Raw genomic sequence first — 7,515 nt, 5'->3', positions numbered from 1 at the left:
TTGTTCAGTTCAACGAAAAGTTATATTTGTCTTAAACAAAAAGTTTGTTTGTTAAAAATGTTGTTTGTTAAAACGCTTTTCCCCAAGTTAAATGGGGCTCTCAAATTCATATGTGTCGTTTTATAATATATGTTTTCTTATAAGTCGTTGCAATGTCTTTTTCTACTACTCCTTTTTCCAACGCGACTGTGTGGTCAATAGCCGGATAGCTTTCTCTCTAGAGCCGCTCAAGTATAGTTTACTAAACTACCCTGAGAAGCACTCGGCCTTCGGAAAGGGAGGTTGAAGCCGAAGGCTGACCCGCTTGAAGTCTGGAGATCGAAGGTATCATGTTAAAGAATGAGGAAAGCACAAATTAATTTTTAAGATCAATTCTGGATTGGAACCAAAAAACTTGATTTAATTCAGACATTAAGTTTTTACATAAGTTTTTTGGTTTTTCGAACTTATGACACCTTTAACTTTTTATATGTTTTTTAGGAGGCAAGACATCATCTTGATCGAGGTCTCCTGCGTGATGGCTCTGTTTAGGAAAACTTTTCCGACCCGCAGTTCGCCATGTTCCCTACTGAGCTGCACCTCGGTGATGGAGACACTCAAACACTGACCGATCAAGTTCCCAAGGAGATATGATCCTAGGGTTGTCCATGTGCCCAACCCAAGTCTTGGGGGCTACTGCCTTGACGATTCAATGCAAAAAAATCAAAGTGCAAAACAGTTCCCGAGGAGATTACAATCCTTAGGTTGGTCGGCCGCACTCAACCTGTGTCTCGGGAGCTATTGTGCGCCGCATTTCCATTCCTATGTATGTTGCCGAGAAAGGACTTGATCCTTAGGCCAATTTCGCAAATTGGCCTGAGTCTTAATGGCTACTGGGATCAATGGTTTTTTGTTATCCTTCAAGTGCGTTTTGGATTTTAGGCCAGCACATACCTTGAGGGATGCTGGCTATACATCTCGGTAGAGAATGAAGTGCGTTAATTAAAAAATCCACAAAAAATCAGCCCAAGGCCGAGGTGGTGCACCACCTCGAAAGCAGTCCAGCATAAAGCTCAGATGCAAGTGGCTGGCTCCTAGAGGACGTTTCCGGCATTAAGCTCGACTGAACTCCTTCAATTTTTCAAGACCGAGGTAATCTATGACACCTCAGATAAAATCCGGCATTGGTTCTCGGCTACAAAAAGACACCTCGGTTACAGTCCAGCGTTGGAACTCGGCTGCAAGAGGACACCGCCGAATGGGAAAAACTTTGAACTCGAGGTGTGGCGTAAAAATAACAAGGCATTGATAAGAGCCGAGAACTTAAAGGGACTCCTAGGATGCCTGACATGTGAGCTCTTCGGATACACCTCGGCGATCGTCAAGATCGGAGATGGGAAGATTTGTTGAACCAGTTTTCAAGACTGACAACCAAAGACGAAGAACATTTCAGAAGAACCAAGGAGCGTTCCCAACTTGAAGACCAACTCAAGGGGGCTACTATTGTTGTCCTGGACTAGGGGGTACTCACCACATTATCTCCCAGCCAGGTGGGTCGGGCTGAGGACCCCTATGGCGGTTCACTAATGGGCCACCTTGGGCAGCCTATGGCGTATACAAGGAAGATTCCAAAAGATTTGGCGCACAAACTACGACTCTTCTAAATCCTAGGCCTCTGGTGCATTATATAAACTGGGACTGGGCTAGTCAATAGATGATCTCATATTCATTAGAATCATATACAACAATTTCGTGGTAGATACATGTACTCTGTACTATACCCCATATCAATATAATCAAAAACATGACATAGGGTATTATCTCTTCGAGAGAGCCTGAACCTGGGTAAAGTCTTGTGTCCATGTTAGCATCGCTCTAAGACCCCTAGCTTAGGACCCCTACCTCGAGATATGCCAGATTTAGCACCGACTCCTATGACCGGACTTTGTGCCGCTCTTCGAGGAGGAACGGATCCTTGGACGAGGAGCAAGCAGAGGAGTCCTCCCTCATCACCAAGGAGGAGGAGGAGTGGGATTGTTGTGACGTGCTGGAGGCCGCACAGGAGGATTCCGCAGTCTTCAATGAGTGCCCGGATTTGGATTTGAAATCGTAGTGTTTTCTTCTGGATGTCGAGCACGGGTACGTGCAGATCCTGTATGGGCAAGAGAGGATTCGCTCGCACAGGTCATATCGGCCACAACATGCTCTCCCTCGCCTCACTGTTAAGGAAGCATGGGACGGGAGCTACACCGTCTATGCCTTGACCGTCTGCCCTGGTGAAATCTTCAACGAGACCACCGTCAGGCAAGTGTTAAAAGCAAAGAGGGACCGCACCAAGTGGCTCCATTACGAGGATAAATAGGTGGATTTGATGGGAGCACATCAGATGGCGCACAATCGACCTGGGCGTGGTGTTATTCAATAGGTCGAATCACACCATATTAGGCCTTCCCGACCTCAACATCCATCGGCAGGAATGGGACGAAGATGAGGTCGCCAGACTGTCACACCGGCGGGCGTAGACGATGAGTGGGCTCATAACATATGCATTTGCCTGTGCACTGTATTCATTGTCATGTGGTGGTAAGTAACTAGTGTTTCTCCCAAGATGCCAGTTTATTAGCAGGAAAATGTCACTAATAGACTTTTCTACCCCAATGTAACAACTTTGTAATGCATTATTATCTCAAATTAGTACTTTAATCCCTTAAATTGAGTGTGTGGGTTTTTTTATGTACCAAAAAAGAACAGAAAAGAAAAGAAAAGATATTATTTGTTTGTGAGGACAAGAAGCTACCATGGGCAGTAGCAATTGAGATGTCCCTGCCTTCATATAGTTTGTGAGGACAAGAAGCTACCGTGGGTAGAAATATACCAAGGACAGTTGCCAAGCTATCAAGATCTTAATTATGTTCAGGAATAAAAACACTTTTATTTATTACTCTCCATGATTCGGCATCGTTTCAAGGAAGTTGTTGATCTTGGTGGCTTGGAAACCGTAGGCTCCATTGCACGTGTCATTCTATGATTCATATTAGTAACTTTTCTATTTTTTGGCAGTGACGCCTTTCTAGAACACGGAAACTTTCTTACCTTGAAACTCTGCATCAAGATGCATACAACCATATTTTATTACATCGTCAATTGGCAAATCTACTGGCACAGACCGAAATACACAAGTTTGATTGGCAGGATACGAATATGAGATTTCATTCCATTCCTGCCAATCAAACTTGTGTATTTCGGTACGTGCCAGCAGATTTGCCAATAGACAATGTAATAAATTATGGTTGTATGCATCTTGATGCAGAGTTCCAGGGTAATAAAGTTTCCGTGTTCTAAAAAGGTGTCACTGCCAAAAATAGAAAAGTTGCTAATATTGTTAGAATAAATCCGAGGTATATTACATCCGAGGACCAAGCAATCACACGAGGCACGGCATCGAGATTTGTTAACGAGGTTCACCGATATGGCTACATCCCCGGGGCTTGACTACGGGCGCTCCTCCCCCTGACACCGTCACAATACCGCACACCGGCAACCCGGGCGCCGGCACACGCCGCCGGCTCCCCCTTGCGCGCCTGTGCTATTATGTTGGCATAGGTTACATCGTGTTTCTAGCCCCGCTATATATGAGAGGCCTAGGATATAAGTGTCCTACTAGGACACGACTCCATATCCTATCTAAACACAATTCAACTACAAGTCCAACTGTAACCTAACTCGTACACTATATTCGACACAACTCTAACAAACTCCACCTTGGCAAATATTCTCCACCACCTTGAATTCCTCAATGCGTCAAACTTCCATGTACATTGGACTTGAGCTTATCCCATGAGTACCGCTGCTACTCCAAAGACTCCATATGACTCCACCTGCAACTTGTAGTCCCTTCTTTTCTTGACCACAGTCATCACTCGAGCAAAATTAAGTTCCTTATTACTCTAGTTTGTGCTCCCAACTTCCAGAGTATCAGTCCAACGCCATCACACACTGATCACTGACCTGTGTGAAAGTGAGCAACTCACATATTGAGTGTCACACATAGGAGTTACCTGAACTCAACATCACCGCTCTTCCTTGACCGTCTGTCTGAAACTTGAAAGAATTTCACCGTTGCTTGTAATCATCCTGAGTCAAATTCATAGTTGTCTCATCACATGTATGACCACTAGAGCCCTGGCCCGTCTCCATGCCCTGTGCATACCGCACGCCTCGCCGCTATTACCGCGTCGAGCCTCCGCTGTCCCGGTCGAGTCTCAAGGGTCGCGAACCCACACCACTCAACCCCCACTGCAGAGTACCACCGATCATCACCGACCAATGACGAGTTTCACGCTTCCATCAGACCACTGGGCTCCAGTCCGAACTGCATGTCACTCGTTTTTCCCGCTGAATAGGCTTCGATTCTCTAGATCCTTACACCGTAGCCCTCAATCCAGCTCCACCTTCAACATGACTCCATGGTAGATGATCAATCCACCGTCGCGTCCCGTCGACTTCAAGCTCTCATGTGCGCACCGTCTTGAATCAACCCCGCGCCATAGTCTTGTCGAAGCCGCCAACCCCTTGGGCCTGCGCCATGTGTTTCCAAGCCCAAAAGTCGGTCACCATCAGCATCACGCTCCTATGTCGCTGTCGCCGATCCCACCACCGTCTTCTATTCCAACCGACATCCAAGTCGATCCGTCAGACTATCTAGTCTGACCCAGCCGATCTCGTTCGACTGTACGACACGCTCGAGGCTCCCATACCGTCTTCCGCGAATTCCCATCCATCACATGATACTTCCATCTCAGCTATCATGACTTCCAAGCAACGCTTTCAAGCATCGCTGTTGTGCCAACAAATCTTTCACCCATATCTGCCATAACCCAAGGTTTTCAGTCCCGTCGAACTTCTCCACCTCAAACCTGGTAACATTGATGTCATAGTTCTTCGTATAGCTGACCCTGCGAAAAATTATCCGAACTTTCCACGCGATGCCCCAAGTACAGAATTTGTGTACTACTAGTAACAAATCAACCAGTTGACTGTACGTGAATTTGCTCTTGCCTTGGCCACTCCCGATGCTAGCTTGCTTTGCCTAAAGCTTTCCAATGTACTGCAGTATCACGTTGGATTTTTTTTTTTCGCTCAAAACAATGTGTTGCCTTGCGTCGTATGTCACGTGAGGACTCGGTCCTCTTCTTGTCTAAAACAAATCTCATGCATGTACCTTGTCTCTGGAGTTTCCATCGAATATGCACAGCAACACTTCCGCGCAGCACCTCAGCCTTGCCCGTTGTCCTTGCTGCGCCACGCGCACCTAACCAGGCCGCTTCCAGCCGCCACGTCAATAGACAGACAATCCTGCTGCTTGCGCCATATGCCGCTGAATCCGATTCGCTTCGATCTCGTCGACATCCAGATGATTCCGATTGCTTTCTCCAATCGCGCCGAGAACCACACCGTAACCGGCTGCATCTTAAACTCGATACTTCCTCTAGATCAACAATCCGCGGTCTCTTCGAACCTTGCTCATAATACCACTTGTTAGAATAAATTCAAGGCATATCATCGATTATCTGAGGACCAAGCAATCACACGAGGCATGGCACCGAGATTTGTTAACAAGGTTCACCGATATGGCTACATCCCCGGGGATTGACTACGGGCGCTCCTCCCCCTGACACCGTCACAATACCGCACACCGGCAACCCGGGCACCGGCACATGCCGCCGGCTCCCCCTTGCGCGCCTGTGCTATTATGTTGGCATAGGTTACATCGTGTGTCTAGCCCCGCTATATATGAGAGGCCTAGGATATAAGTGTCCTACTAGGACACGACTCCATATCCTATCTAAACACAATACAACTACAAGTCCAACTGTAACCTAACTCGTACACTATATTCGACACAACTCTAACAAATATGAATCATAGAATGACATGTGCAAGGGAGCCTACGGTTTCCAAGCCACCAAGATGAACAACTTCATTGAAACGATGCAGAATCATGGAGAGTAATAAATAAAAGTGTTTTTATTCCTGAACATAATTAAGATCTTGATAGCTTGGCAACTGTCCTTGGTATATTTCTACCCACGGTAGCTTCTTGTCCTCACAAACTATATGAAGGCAGGGACATCTCAATTGCTACTGCATAAAAGGAAAGAAAATATATTTTTTGTTGACCTTCTCTCTTATAGCTGGTCCTGCTTGCGTGCATGCTCGGAACCCAAAACCTTGTTGTGTACATATTCCAGACATACAACTTGGCCTCTCCTTCACGCACTTGTGACAAATCCTCCTAAAACAAACACAATGCGATAAAATTTGTGTATTCACTAACTAATATCAAATGATGCATATTTCCGTGAGACAGTTTTGAATGTATGAATGTAGGGCTAGCTTAGGGCTGGTCCTGGCTAGGGCTGCAAGAAAAGCTCGAGGCTCGTGAGCCGCTCGAGATCGACTCGTATTTTGACTCGACTCGAGATCGACTAAAAAAGAAATGAGCTGAGTATGAACATTTTATGTAGCTCGATAGTAAAATGAGTTAATCTTGAGCCAACACTGGCTCGCTCGAATTTAGCTCGATAGCTCGATGTTATATAACTATATTAAATAATCTTGATGTATATTTAAACAAAGTAGGATAATTTATTGCCATATATATCGTGTACAATTATTCTCAATTTTACATAGTAGGAAACATGGAGGCCTAATTAAACAGGAGAAATTTAGCCTCAATTTGGTGTGTGATTAGTCATGTGTCAAATATCCATTTATTCTCAGCCAAAGTTCAAGAGTAGACGCACCTCCATTTTTCTATCTTTCTAGTTCATTGATGCCTACTTATCAAGTGCTAGCCTTTAGTTGAGAGAGAATAAGTCAAATTCTATAGTGGTTTTCTATGTTGTGTTGTTGGCTATAATGTTTAAAAAACTGCCTTAGATTACTCATAAAATCATCTTATTATTTAGCTCGAAACTAGCTCGAATTTGGCTCGAGATCGATACAAGCTAAGCACGGGCCACTTTCTATGGCTCGACCTTGAACTTTAATCAGTTTGAGCGAGCTCGAATTTTAGTACAATCTGAGCTGAGCCTAGTCCAACTCGCTCGAACTCGACTCGTTTGCAGCCCTAGTCCTGGCTACGTGCATGTTCGTATGCAGTAAACGAAGGGCCCTTCTTCTTCCATTGCTCCAGGGCCGTCAGCATGAGCAAATAAGTGTTCACCAAGCCAGGTGGTTTGCAGGTACCACTGTTCTTCCGTGCTATGATTGTCAAGGGTACTGTACGTACGGGAGTGGCTTCTTGCCTTCTGCATATCCATCCATGATATGAGCAGTCACCATGCACACGTACGAATACGAGACGGCAACCAAATGCAAATTTCTGTTGTTTCCCTGTCCCGTCAATAGTTGAAAACTATTTAATGTGCTTGTAGATTCAACATCCATCGCCATCCATGACGCTGCTATATATGCACGTACTGCTTGCTTGACAACTGCTAGCTTTTTTTTGGAAAAGGGATGGATTTTATT

The sequence above is a fragment of the Aegilops tauschii genome, chromosome 3 (assembly GCF_002575655.3).
Source record: "Aegilops tauschii subsp. strangulata cultivar AL8/78 chromosome 3, Aet v6.0, whole genome shotgun sequence".
Taxonomy (NCBI): domain Eukaryota; kingdom Viridiplantae; phylum Streptophyta; class Magnoliopsida; order Poales; family Poaceae; genus Aegilops; species Aegilops tauschii.
Note: the sequence above shows the minus strand (reverse complement) of the source record.